The sequence below is a fragment of the Pezoporus occidentalis genome, unplaced genomic scaffold, assembly GCF_034315485.1.
Source record: "Pezoporus occidentalis ecotype Australia unplaced genomic scaffold, CSIRO_AGI_Poc_V1 ctg2, whole genome shotgun sequence".
NCBI lineage: Eukaryota > Metazoa > Chordata > Aves > Psittaciformes > Psittacidae > Pezoporus > Pezoporus occidentalis.
Window position 1 is genome coordinate 7031358 of NW_026913855.1, and position 13783 is coordinate 7045140.

Below are 13783 nucleotides of genomic sequence, written 5' to 3' on the forward strand. Positions count from 1 at the left end.
GTAGACCTCTCTGTGGTTAGCTGTGGGGTCAAAGACTTTCAACTGAGGTGCTGTGACTGATCCTGCAGATACCTGTATCATCAGACTATAGTCTGTATACTTGGTCAGCCTCTGCCCTCCATGAGGAGTGAGAGGGTGGTTTTGGCCCCTCACTACCATCCATATTAGCAACATGCAGGCTGTGGAAGATTGTTTTGTTTTTTTTTTCTGGCAAGCCCAAAAATTCACCAAGATAGAAAGCACAAAAATTCACCAAGATAGAAAGCACAAGAAGGCACAAGGGCTGATAGCATGAACTCTTTCCTCATGTTTTTCAGTATCCTTCTTTTCATACCTATAACAAGGCAGAGTGCCTTTATCTGGACATGCTACAGCATCTTGCAGCTTCAATTTATACCCAGCTAGTGCTGTTTCAGAATACCAGCTTCTGAATCACATGTGAAAACACAGAGCTTAGAGGTTTTCCCTTAAACATCCTATCTTTTCTTTACTTTTTACTAGCCTCAGTGAGAGTCCTGAAGGAGCTTTATATCATCCTCAGTACATTATGCCTATGATCAGAGTCATAGTGCAGTAATATGAACACAATTTTGCCTATATGTTTCTATAAGGTGGTTCCTTTCGTGGCTTGGTAAAGCACTCATGCAATTGCATAAACAGGGACTGAAAATGAGTTAAGTTATTGGTTTAATGAATGAAAAATCAAAAGCCCAGCCTCCAGCCAGATAGGTCTCAAATATCAGTCTTTGGCCTTAAATAATTCTGCTACTGTTATTTTCTTTCCACAGTCAGACCCTGCATTAGTGCAGATTGGCACCACTCCTGTAGTATAAATCTGCCCTCACTCAGCCCTGGAAAGGTTATCCCCAAATAGGTGAACTCGCAGACTGTGAAGAGCTTTCCTAGCAGTTTCTGTATTATACTCACTGCAGAAAGTGTAAGTCAGGACTTGTTCTAAAATGTCCTTTATCACCCTGTTGAATCCCTGCTGTGTTTAGCAGCTGGTGCAACTTAAAATAGCCTTCAGGCTACTCTAAATATTTTTTTCTGAATTTCCTGGGAACATAGCACTAGAAGGAATCATTTGGGACACTGAGTCTGGCTCTCCCATAATCACAAGCCTCCACATAATAGATACCTAGCTTGCAGGAGTGCAACAACACACTTCACCCTTCACTACGTCCTGTAACCCACCTGAGACCTGAAGTATAAGATGCAGAAGCAGCTTAAAAATGGCAAAGCATTGCAATAAAGGAAAGGAAGAGATCAAGGGTTTGATCTGGCAGAAACTGACAGAGGACTAGTAGTACATAAAGATGGCTTAAAACCACCTTTAACCTTACCTCTGCTCCCCAGGCTGCTCTTAAGCCACAGCTTGGAATGAGTCAAGCTCCCCTGTGCTGTTTTTGTGCAATGCTAACTTCGTAATCCTGTCTAGAAGTACAAAGCATTGGCAAAAAGATTGGTGGCATTCATTTTAAAGCCTCAGTGCTTTGCAACTGTGTAGGAGTTTGTACCATATGGTTTCTGCTGGATCATGTAACATCATACTGATGAGCTGAAAAATGCCTGATAAAATAGTTTTGTTTGATACTGGCCAAAAGCAGGATCTTGCTTACTGTTATAATGTACTGCCCCAATCTTATGTCCTTGTCAATATATCTGCATATGATATATAGACGCACATGACACATGAACACTATTCTACTGTCTGTAATGCATTACAATAACAGCCAAGGAATGCATTGTCTCAACCTATGCTTTTCCTCCTTTCTTGCTACATTACCACTAAAAACTCACCACAGGCTTTATTACTTTGTAGGGCCCAGTGAAAAGGATTTTGATCTGGTCAGTCATTCTGGTTTTCTTTTAATAAATAACTAAAATATGAATATGAAATATATTCAGAAATAATTTTCAGGAGTTTGAATTTTACTTGCCAGTTTTTCCATTGCTTATTAGCTAGATTGGCAGTGACACTTTACTGCTAACCCAATAGAATTCTATGCAGCACTGGACATAGTGGCAGGGCTTCATCTTTCCCACAAAAGGCATAGTCCAAAAGCAGTAATAATTCCTCTTCTTCAGAAGTCTAGCTGTTTGCAAAGTCTGGAAAAGTTTTAAGTCCTTATTTTCCACTATGTCTACAGTTTCGTGCTGCAGTTGAGCCAAAAGAGGCATATCAAAATACATGTTTAAGAGCACTAATATGTCCATGAAGATAGTTTCATCAGGGCACACAGAGCTGTTAGAATAAGTGATAACAAGGGAAGGATCTTGAAATTTTCTAATGTATGAAATGCAGCAACCAGAAGGGTTTAGGGAAAGACTGAAAAAGAAGCTGTTAGCAGTATCTGTAACATGCAGGAATCCTGCCCCCGCTCCCATTTCCTCCTCTCTCTCATACGCTTGCAATATGTTGTAATGGTGCAAGTGTGAAAAAGTACACATACGGAGTTACTTGTAGGCAGTACAGAGACACTTGTCAGTTTTCCTGGTGTACGCATTTATTTTTTGATGGCCAAACATCGTAATTTGGCCGTTCTCATTGAATTAATTGGGTGGTATGTTTTGCACCTGGCATGTTATTGTTTACCCTAAAATCTTGCAAAAGTATTAGAAGTTAGGGTATCAATTCAGGTGGATCATAGGGACCTCATTTTCCCTCTAATCTGAATTTAGTTTATGTCACTAATACTACAGTATAATGAAAGCTCTTTTATATAAATCCTAATATAGTCATGTACTGACAGTCACCATTCATTCCAACAAAACCTTCTGTAAACCAGTTTTACACAAGAATACGAATAATTTTTGACTTGTTGACTTTTATAATAAAGCAAAAGTTCTTACACTGCATTGTTTGTTGGAAGGGGAGGGAGTAGGCTAGTAGGCTTTTGTTTGGAGTATTCTGACAAGTATGTAAAATTTCACATGTATGGGCTTGACTTGCCATGCATATTTGTGCAACATGGTGGGATCAGCAGAGACAAACACCATTTGTCGGATATCTGTGTTTAATCAGTTCTCATTTACATCACTGTTGAAATTCCTGCCACCTTCCACTCTTATGGCTGCTTTGCAGTACAGATTATAGGAAATGTGGTGGGTTTTTTTTATGTAACACAAATATGTACCAGAGGAACCACTGCAGTACATAATCCTGCCAAATCCAACTTCACTAATGTCCAAAAGGGAATGGGACATCTGTGTGGTCATGAACAGCAGACTGTGAATGAGAATGCCCCAGGGTCCCCGACTGCTTTTGGAGTTCATAATACATCAGCTTTATGAGTTCAAAGCTGTCTCTAACTCTACCAGATTAGGATCTCCACATGTAAAGCAGATTATTCCCATATCAGCCTATTGCTGGAGTATTTGACCATTCCTCTCAATGCTGACCACCTTCAGAGAAGAGAAGTGCAGACTAGATGTGCCATGTGTTCATTCTTACACTGCACGATCGCTCTAGTCCATGTTTTTTTGTTCAAAAAAAAATATTCCATGTATTTTTTCAGTGCTTCAGGAGTTCAAATTCTGACTCAGGTTGAAGTTTGTTGTAATAAAATAGCTGTGGCCTGGAAGTTTTATGATGCTCAATATTTTAATGTACCAGCTAGAACTAGAAGAGGCAGAAGAGCACAGATGTAGCAAATGCCACTGCACAGTATGCTCTCCAGTTACCTGGAGGCGTTCTGCTGTATAGAAGTATAATGTCATCAAGCACTTGGGTGATTCAGCTCCTCCCCATCATCAGTACTACCTTGTAAGAGGTATAATTGAGCTCTTTCTTCAATTCTTTTCAAATTTTTTTCTATATATTTTTGTAAAGTCAAACAAATAGGAAAATTAATGACAGAACATGAGTGCACCACAGAACAGCACTACTTAAGGACTGCTGTGCCCTTGGCTTCTATTAACCTTAGTTTTTGTTATAGGTTGCAGCCAGCTGCATCAATCACAGTTACTCTGGTTGAGGAAAAAATCCATCATTATTGCAGCCACACACAGATATATACATTATTTTGCTAAAGTATCATAATCCTCCACATACCAAAGAGAGGGCCTATGATAGCTGGGAGGAGATGAAACTCAATTTTCCTTCACATCTGCTCGATACTTTGGTATAATCAGCACCGCATGCACCAGGCAAGGTCACAAACTATGGCAATGCTCATCACAACATGCAATCTCTCCATTCTAGTGCCATTAACTGCTCAGCAACCTTTCCTTCTCCATCCCACTGTTTTTAATCTGCTAGAGCACTTCAGAGCAGGAACAGGAGCGCTCACCCCACAGACGTGTTTCCAAGATCACTGTCACAGACCACATTTTGCGAAGGAGTCAGCAGTGAACAACGACCCCATTTGTTTCAGTGGAATAGGAAAAAGAACATCACAGCGGGATTTAATTTCAAGTTTGCTGGCCAGCACCTGCATTTAGGAAGATTCTGATGGCACTGGCATTGCAGGCATTGCAGTATCTCTTCTGAGTAACTTCCTGATAGTAGAGACTTGCACCTGAACTAGAGACAATGAGACCAAAAGCATAGTTTATTTTCTTCCTTTCATTGTTTTAAAGGGTAGAGAGTTGGTGGTATCATTGTTCTCTGTTACAAAGGTGGTTATTTGCAGAATGATTTGGTCAACTGTGCACTATGATTTTCTGAAAGTCTGTTTGCTTAACCTGCATTTTTACCTGAATTTTTGTACAAGACCTGTAGTTTGCTTGAACCAGAAATTAAAGCAGAGCATGCATCACCTGAGAAAAGGGAGGGAGGTTCTGGTGAATCTCATCTAGTATTATTTCATATGGTTCTTCTTGTGTTGCAGCTGCTTCCTTCATAAAAGCAGACCTTTCCCAACCTACCTCCCAGCAGATTCCTAGTCTGATGGGTCAGATGCACTACCCTTGGCTTTGCTCACTAATTCTCTCCTGACTCTTATTGGACTCTCCTTCCATGTAAGGACCTCCAGCATATAGCTCACAAGATAGCACCTCAGCACTGTACTGACTTGCTGTCACTGGGTAAAGGTTTGCTGCATGCAAGGATTAGAGCATTCAAATGTTAACTCCTTACTTTGAAGTTGCCCTTAGCTCAAACAAGGCAAGGTAGAAGCAAGTAGGAGCATTGAAAATAAGCAAGATAGGACACAGGTGCACAGAAGTAAAAAGATAACCAAGTCCCTGTCTTCAAAGTAGCAACATCAGCTCTAAATAGCTTGTTCTGTATGTATCCAGCTGATGAGCTGACAGATACTTCACAGCCCTCTGGCTGAGGATTTGGTTCTTATGCAAACCTATGACTTCAGATTGTATTCATGCAAAAGGATCTGGAATTTTTATAGAAGCAGATGCATCTTTTGGCAGGAGGTGCATATATGTGTGTGTGTGTGGAGGGGGGGCACATTCAAATTCAAATTCTCCTCTCCCTTCTCTGTCCCCACAAGGGAAATTGTTAACTCTAGGAAGACATTTATTTTCCCAGATCATTGTTTGCTTTTCCCAGTTTCAGAAATGCTATTGTACTTTGGGAATGGCAAGGTACAGTGATCTCCAGCATAGATGATAAGCAGAGTCTGGTTTGCCAACCTGTTGTAATACAAAATGTTCTTTACCATTTGGCAAAGGGAAAGTCTCAGTACAGAACTTCTCCTCACACAGAGCCTTCCACCACGCTTACAGATGTGTCACTAGCAGAAAAACTAAGGCTACCCTGAACCTGCAGAAGTATCGGTAGAGCTCATTCACCTTCTTCCTTACCCAGTTCAAACACAAAATGCTTTTTTTTTTTTGAAAGAATAAGTTAAATAAACTTGCTGGAAACATAAAACCATTTATTGCAATGAGTGAGAAATAAGATGCAGAAATCCATTCCTCACCTATAATCCCTGCTGGTTTCATGTGTGCTGAAAAAGTACTTCTATCAGCATGATTCCAGTCCATCATTTCTTAGGTAATGATCAACATTTTGTCTGTTATGCTTTGCCTCTTAGGCCTCAATTCAGCAAAGTATTCAGGTACAGTTTTATCTTTAGGTCTGCTACAGACTTCAGTAAAAGCATACGGTCTGAAAGAAAAGTGCTTTGCTAAATTGGGTCCTTCACAGGACTAAAGGGAAAGCTAACACAAGAGCAAAACAGTATTGCTTTCCTTCCAGTCACACTTGGTTTATTCACTTGCTCTTGCTGTGTACAGCTGTGGATTGCTGGCAGTGTGCTTGGACAGAATTTGCAGGATTCACAGCTTCAAAGATGAGATGTGCCAGCCTTGAAAACAAGCTTGTATAAACACAGGAAACAAAAGCATCCATGTAAACAAAGGGAGGTAATACATATATTCACACCTGAGCAAACACATACACTTTTACATGCAGCCCTGTATCAGCAATGCCTCCATCATTTCTGCTATTGCTTTTCTCTTTGTTTCATGATCAGAGAAGCACTATGGCCAAGCCTTCTAGTTTTGTAGCACACTGTAAAATGCATGAAAAGGTTTCAAAAGCTCTGACAGTGTCTCATCTCTACTGAACTAGCATGATAGTTGTGCTCAGGGAATGCAGTATGCTTCATATAATTGAATTCCTACCTTATTTTGTGTTGCCCATGTACTTTTTGAGTTTCTGTACCTTTTGCCTCTAAGCATGGATTTGTCAGTTGTCTTGCTGAGATTTTGGGGGCAGGGAGATGTTTGAGATTTGAAAAGACAATGACATTTTAAAACCTATCATCTAATTCAAAAGGCTTGTAGAGGCTGTGTGTAATCATAGAGATAGGAGGATCAGAAGTAGAAAAAACCTTAGCAAATATGGCAAATATTGAACATTTCTGAACTGTCACGAAAGAGTCACCAGATAGCTCAATACTTTAGGGGGAGGCTTCCTTGTAGTCTTTACAGCATCAGCTCCTTCCCTACCCTGCCACAGCCTATACCAAGAAGAAGCACTATCTCAATGGCTGTTGCTGGATGAGCTAGATGTTATTTCTTGCTCCATTACAGAGTGGCATGTGTAAATCACTATGAAGATGCTAGCTTTTTGGGGACTACCCATGGCCATGCTCAGTACCAAGTAATTACTGATCCTGGACAGCCAGAACACATGGAAACTGTCGTGTCAGAGCACACTTGATGGCTAGTTTGACGGGCTCCTGGATTATTCAGACTCACTGTCATCCCCTTAGAGTTGTATAGGCTGACCTTCTGTATAACACGAAGTCCTCTTTACTTCAATGAGAGGTAAAAACATTCAGCCCTGATCACAATTGGCTCAGGCTTGACATACGCTTCTGTATGAGATTTAAAAAGATTCAGTGTTACTTCAGGAGACTTCCAAAAGTTCCTGAGGGAGTTTATTCATGGAGTTAGATGCCTTCACAGGATGGACAGAAGTCAGCTGGGTTCCTAATTCCCATTAAGTTAACTCACACAAGTATTTTTGTAAGTCCCTCTTTGCACTAATCCCTCTTGGCTTCCCTTTCCTCTTCTCTTTCCCCTTCAATGTCTTAAAGATAGCATTTAGCATAATGATGTGTTGCAAGGCTCTACTCAATGCCTATAAAGTGCTTTTCAACTCTGGCAGAAGTGCCTAAGTGTACAGTATTCAGTGAAACTGGAAACAGTGGGGATATTTACGGAGATGATCTGCAAGTTCTGTCAGTCAGATACATTATTCTCAAATTTCCCTGGTGTCAACATCATATGGCTAAAAGAGGGTGCTGAATCCCCAGGGCTTTCTGTGCCTTTTGGCACTGCAATTAAATCCCCCAAATCTGATTCCCATTTCACCCATTCCTACGTGACTGAATCAGGAGATGTGGTTTGAGGGATAAATGAATAGGAGATATCTTAGCTAAAGCAACATAACTAAGTTTTAGTTATACTTTCTCTTCTTCAAAGAGAAGACAGATGATACATAAAGCAAATGAATTACAAAAGAAACCCAACACCAATCCCAACAAACAAACCCAAAGAAAACAAACAAACAAACAAAACCCAACCAAAAACCCAAACAAAAAAAAACCCAACACCCACCCACCCAACCAACTGAAAAACACCAAAACCAAACCGAACCAACACATAGGGAGTAGGGAAAGGTAGAAGCGTACAACTGACAAACCAGTAATTTGGTAACAGGAAGATGAAATACAGCAACTGAGTAGTTTATCAGATCATTCTATTAACCTGTAATGCAGCATTTAATCTTTTATAATTGAGCTTTCCATTTTGTTATTAGACCTTCATAGCTAAATTGTCATCTTTCAGACCACATCAGGATATGCAAGCAAGCACAGGGGTTCAGACACAATTCAGTCTCTTCATTTATTCTTCACAGAAGCTGCATCAGCCGCCATTTTACAATGTGTTGGAAGTCTTACATCCTCTTCTGACTGCATTGTGCTTATGAAGGAGACACCACTCCTCTACCTGCAGGCCACCTTCCCAGAGCTGTTCACACTGCTCCTGGGATCCTTCCCCACCTCCTTTGTGTCAAGACTGTATAGGTTTTCTAGAGAACTGCAAGCTACAATGAACTTATTTGAAATGAATTGCATTAAGGCATAGTACAGCTAACCTCCGCTCCTGGCAGGGTGTATGGATGAGTGTCTGGTGACATAAAGGCTCTTAAGTCAACACAGCTGCAGGTGAGAGAGGACATGTGGACAAGACCTTGCTCTCCCATCTGAGCCCATTTGGTTGTGTGAGGTAGAGCTATGATACAGTTTATGCTGTATCCATTTAGGCATTGACAGTGAAAAGGAAAATAATCATGTAGGAAAAGGACTTTAGCCAAAACTTTCCCTTTGCTCCTGGGCCAAAGAAAGGCTGGAAAGGTGGCTTCGATGTGGTGATTAGGGCAGTCATATGGTTAGCCTGGGTGTTACGAATATTAGAATATGTTACACGGACTTGGCACAACAAATTGAAAAGGATCCAGCTCAGACAGCCCCACTGGACACAGTGGCTAGAGGTGGGCTTGAATGCTGTTCTAATTTGGTGTATGCATTTTCATGTCCCAGCTGAGGCTCCTGAGGGGAAATAGGAAAAGGAGGGTCTCGCCTGTCAGTTGTGCCAAGTGTTAGCTGCCGCATTGCCTGCCTGCATCGGATTTGCATAATTTTGGCCTTTCTCAATAGCAGAAGTGCATGCACCTGGTGGGCTTTGATGGCAGAAGCAGGACTGCCTGGGGAATTCTGGCACCACCAGGGTCAGCTGGCATCTGGGAAAAGGTTCAAAGGCTCTAAATACTGAGCTTCAGGGACCAGCTTCTCTGTCCAGGATACAGTACAAGAGAATTGATCCTATTGACTATTTTACTGCAACGTTTGAACAAATATTACTTCCATAACTTTTGCAATTCTCAATCCACTTTATCCCTCAAATGTCACTAATCCATGAAAAATCCCACATTGTAACCACTCTTACTCCATTTCTTTCTCCTTTTCTTTTAGTTCCTGATGTACTCGTCCTTTTAAAAGAAGACAAATTAATAAAGTTTGTTCCCAAAACTCTGCCAATTATGTAAGTGGAGACTGTTATTAGACACATTTGGGAGTAAAAAGATGCCAAACTGCCTAAGCCATCAACTAATGACAGAGCAGATTATATGTAAAACTGGTTATATTCACATGAGTGATTCAGTGCAACATCCTAGGTCACTCCATGTCCATCCCTGTGTGTGTAACATAACTTATTTCATGAGGTAGAGAAGGAAGAAGAAAGTACTATTCGTTAATTGGAAATGGATTCCACCGTGCTGTTCTTGAAGTCCATGCAAGAAATGCTCTGAATTTAAGATGATATAAGAAAAAGACAAACTCGATAAGGAATAATGTATTATTTTCTGGCCATTAAGATGCTTTCACTGAAATATTATTGAGTAGTAACAAACAAACATGAAAACTACAGAACTGTATTTGACATGTCTTTTTAAAAATAAACAGACATGTTTGATTGTTTGTAATCCAGTATAATCCACTGTGTAATGTTAAATATTTTAAGAGAATTTTTATTCCATTTGTTCTCAGCATGGTTGGCCTGAAGCCAAAATGTGTTTTTTTTTAAAGGCAACACTCCACTAAGGGTTTTGAATTCCTTTCATGTTGGTTCTTCTTTTTTAGCATTTTGAAATTTATTGTTCATAGCAAATACACAAATGGAAGACAAAAAAAAAAAAAGACAACATATATCTCTGCTGCAGGTAAATTCCTGGTCTCATTTTCATTTACCAGGGTTCTGCAGCAGGAGGAACTCTATCTACAAGGTAGTTGCTAGGAGAAATAAAACAGACCTATAGGTACGGCAGAACAGTTAAAATCCTGCTTTTACACCTGAAAAGCCAAATTACAACCAGTTCCTTCCAACACTTCTCCCAGAGAAGAATAAGCGGGAGGGTTTCTTAAAATAAGGATGCCACTGGTTAAAGAACAGGTATAACCAGGTATAGACATCTGGAGAGAGTCTGGGTTGTCTGTGCACTGAAACTAGGCCCAGATTTTATCACTCAGCTTTGGATACACTGTTTAATAGCATTTTGGAGCCAAAAGACGAAGTAGATCACTTTCTGCAATAAACTGTTTTTGTCAGTAGAAGGGAACACAGGAATTTTTCTCTTTTAGGTTTTCATTCCCTGGCAGAGAGCAGCATGCTTTTGCTCCTCCTGGGGATGCAGCTAACAGAATTCGCTACGACTATTCTGCTCCTCCTGGTCCCAACGGTGTTTCACACACACCCTTTCCATTTGCCTCTCCACAACAGTCTGCCACAACCTCTTCCATCTGCTGTTCTCAATCTCACCATGTTTCGGATCTTGATTTTAAATATCTGGAATTAACCATGCCACATTTGAAAATCTGGGGCCTGGCCCCAGTATGTATTAGTTTGCCTTCCCACTCAAGAGGTATTTTGTCTCAAACAATCAAAAGGCACCACAAGTAAAGATTGGCTTTCATTGCATTCCAGTTATGGGGTGGCTAGGACACAGGTTATATGTTCCAGTATTATTTGGCAGGTGTCAGACTAGAGCCACGCTTTCCTAAATGAAAATGGAGATTCTATGACAACCACCCATCTCCAAGAGTTGCAACTTTAATTAAAATGTCAATTATTGCAAGACTTGTAATGAAATTACCAGTCAGCTGTGCCGAACTTCTGACATTTCTCCCCTACGAACGCAGGCTTCTAAAAGGGGTAACATCCTTTTCTTCCTAAAACTTTCTTCAGTGTAAAAATTAGCTGCATGAGCAGCTCAATTCTCTTGTAAGATATATGTATAGGCCTACAACCTCTTTCAGGATTTCTCCTTAATTTGTATTCATTCACAACCAGCAGAGAGAATGAAAAGTGTGGCAGGGAAAAACTCATTCCAGGAGTTCTGCAGCGCCCTGCAGCTTAGCAAAGGTAATTTGTGTAGTTACAACTCTTCTTTTATTGAACACATCTGCAGCAGTCATTGGATTGGGATGTTTCCTTTATGCCTCCTTGAGAGCTAATACATGTCCTGGGTGGAAGGTTGAATTTGAAAAATGTTCGTATAGCCTGTGACCAGCTATAGGAATACAAAAGCCAGACTATTTTGATCCTGTCAAACCACAGAAATACTACAACACACACACACAAAGAGAAACAATAGAAAGGACTCACGGGTAAACAGCTATTTATCTGTTATATCCTAAAGATTTTCTCATTAAGACTTGTGATTTGGTACAGGGATGAGCTGAGGAATGGGGTGGTTGCAGATCAAGCCTATAAATAACAACAAGTAAGAAAAACAGTTAAAAATTATACAGAGCTTCTTTCCTTGTCTAAAATAGAATTTATAGATTTCTACTATGAGGATGAAAATAAAATAGGATGCAACAGCTTTAAAGTGCAATCAGAAACAATTCAGGAAAAAAACCTAGTAGTGACTAAACCAAGTGCAGCTGCAGATTAAAGGCAGAAGCCACAAGGTTGATGTTACCCAACCAAAAGTATGAGGAATAGGGCTAGGTATTTAGAGTGCTCATGGGATACTGTCCCCTCACAGTGGCTGAAAAAGATGCAGTGGCAACATACACTCTCTGTTAAACCCAAGGGGAAATTCTGTTTGGCCAAGCCAAAGTTCTCTGCTGCTCCTTTCCCCTCCCTCCCAGGCTCTGAAATCTCCAGAAGTAAAATGGTGACCCATTCTACTTCTGATTTTCTTCCTGCATCTTTGCATTATAACATCCTTCCTGCCACACCTAGAACTGTGAGTATTATATTCACACATATCTAGGGAAAGAAAAAGACAGACATTTAAAAAGTGTAGATTCCACACTGTAGACATTTGTTGAAGTTTTGCACAATAGACCAACTGACAATCTTTTCTCCCCCAGCTGCAAGCTGAGCTTCCATCCCCCCATATCAGAAAAAGCACATGCATCAATTATCTGTCTCTTTCCCATCACACTCACAAAACAGGTGTAATAAAAAAAAAAGGTATAAATAACCTCGTAAAATAATGAGAAATCTCTCCATTTTGTAACAGTTTTGCTAATTTTAAATGGAATGGGGATTCTTTTTCCCTCATATTTAATCTGGTGTATACTTCCTAGGACATCATATTTTGTTATCAATCTACAGCAAGTATCAACTCAGATTACTACAAGGTCCTCCAGCAAATGCAGAAAAGAACTGACATTAAGAAGCCACACATTTTCTGTAGGGAGTCACCTTCTGCAAACCTTGCCTGGCCATAAGTATGCATAAAAATGCAGCTCCTGGGAAAAAAGACTGAATTCTTATCCTGGGGGAATGGGGGAGTGAAGCTGTACTATTAATAAATCCAAATGTTAGGCTTAACTCAATATGCAGAGGTTAGGCAAGGATGATATATGTTATTCCCCATTTGAGAAGGGATGTCAAGGCAGGCCAGACATTGCCATTTTTCGTTGACGACATCTCATTTTCCTTCATATGCTTATTCAGAAGACATGGCTCAAGTGCTTTTTAACTGGGAGTCCACACAGGAACCACAACCTAGCCCTTTCCCCACCATGTCAGTTCCATGCGTATGCAACTCCACTGAAGTGAAATGCTCTCTTTCCCTGTTTAGCCTTCAAGAGCAGTGATGCATGTTGTTTTTTCTTTTTTTATGATTGAGAAAACCAACTCGTATCTCACACCTTACATTGGAATTGGATATGAATAGGGAGCAATCCATCACTCTCCCAGATTCCCTGTGTACTAAGGAGCTGTTAAAGGAGCCTTAAAAGCCCCAGATGCTGCCAGGAAGGACATTTCCCTAGCCTTCACAGGAAGTCTAATTTGCACAGGAACTGAGCTCCACCCATTCTGCTCATGTATATTATCAGCACAGGATGATCTTGGACTTCTAGATGCAGAGATCTTGGGAGGAAGAGACTAATCAACAAAGCACAGGCTGCTGCAGTGACACACGGTAGTGATGGAGCTCCCCAGGACTGCTTAGGTTTTGTCAAGGGACACTTCAGGCCCCAGGGCATGCCAGAAGTCAAGGCTGCTTAAAGTCACCCTTGCCCATATTTCTCTTGCACCTCCAAATTACAGGCTGCACCTCTGAATTTCAGTCAGCCTTCACTAATGAACTGATGCTGCCTGTTTTGGCATGGGGCTTGTCCTTATGGTGCAAAACTGCCAAGAATAGGGGGCTGCTTCAAAAGCAAAAGTTATGCTGGGACTAAGAAGGCAGCTACAGACCTTGTGACCACATGCAGTCCCCTACCTCTAATGCTGCTCCAAGCAGACAGTACAGGGGAGGGACACCCACAGATATTCCTTGCCT

At 40.7% G+C, this 13783-nt stretch overlaps 1 protein-coding gene across 3 annotated transcripts in view; it reads left to right on the forward strand.

Annotated features, from left to right (window-relative positions):
- Positions 1 to 13783, forward strand: part of LOC134163128 (cadherin-6) — a 107054-nt gene that overhangs the window by 24511 nt on the left and 68760 nt on the right. Inside the window, exon 2 of one of the 3 annotated variants that reach the window (XM_062617691.1) lies at positions 9450 to 9519. The exons of the other annotated variants lie outside the window; for them this stretch is intronic. The gene's annotated coding sequence lies outside the window, so the exon portion shown is untranslated. The remainder of the gene's footprint in view (positions 1 to 9449; positions 9520 to 13783) is intronic. 3 annotated transcript variants of the gene reach the window in all.